The following is a 278-nucleotide window of genomic DNA, read 5'->3' as shown; positions in this document are numbered from 1 at the left end:
TTCAGAGGCTCCCAGGGAGCCTGTTTGGAGCTGGGGGGGTGAGCGGGGTTTGGTGGGGGTGGCAGAGTGGCCCTCGGCATGGTGGGTGACGGCGGTGCCACTGTGCTCTGCCGCAGGGGACTGCGTGAAGCAGACTGTCCGCGACTGGCCGCTGTCAGGTAGGTGTCTGCCATGGAATGGGGTGAGTTAGGGGAGGCCCCGGGCAGCAGCAAACAAGGGAGTGGGTTTGCCCTCAGTGTCCCCAGCAGCACTTTGCCGAAGCCGGGTGCTTTCTCAGT

Source organism: Fulmarus glacialis, unplaced genomic scaffold (genome assembly GCF_000690835.1).
Source record: "Fulmarus glacialis isolate BGI_N327 unplaced genomic scaffold, ASM69083v1 scaffold32413, whole genome shotgun sequence".
Taxonomy (NCBI): Eukaryota; Metazoa; Chordata; class Aves; order Procellariiformes; family Procellariidae; genus Fulmarus; species Fulmarus glacialis.
The sequence above is the reverse complement of the archived record's forward strand: the minus strand, read 5'-3'. Positions refer to the sequence as shown.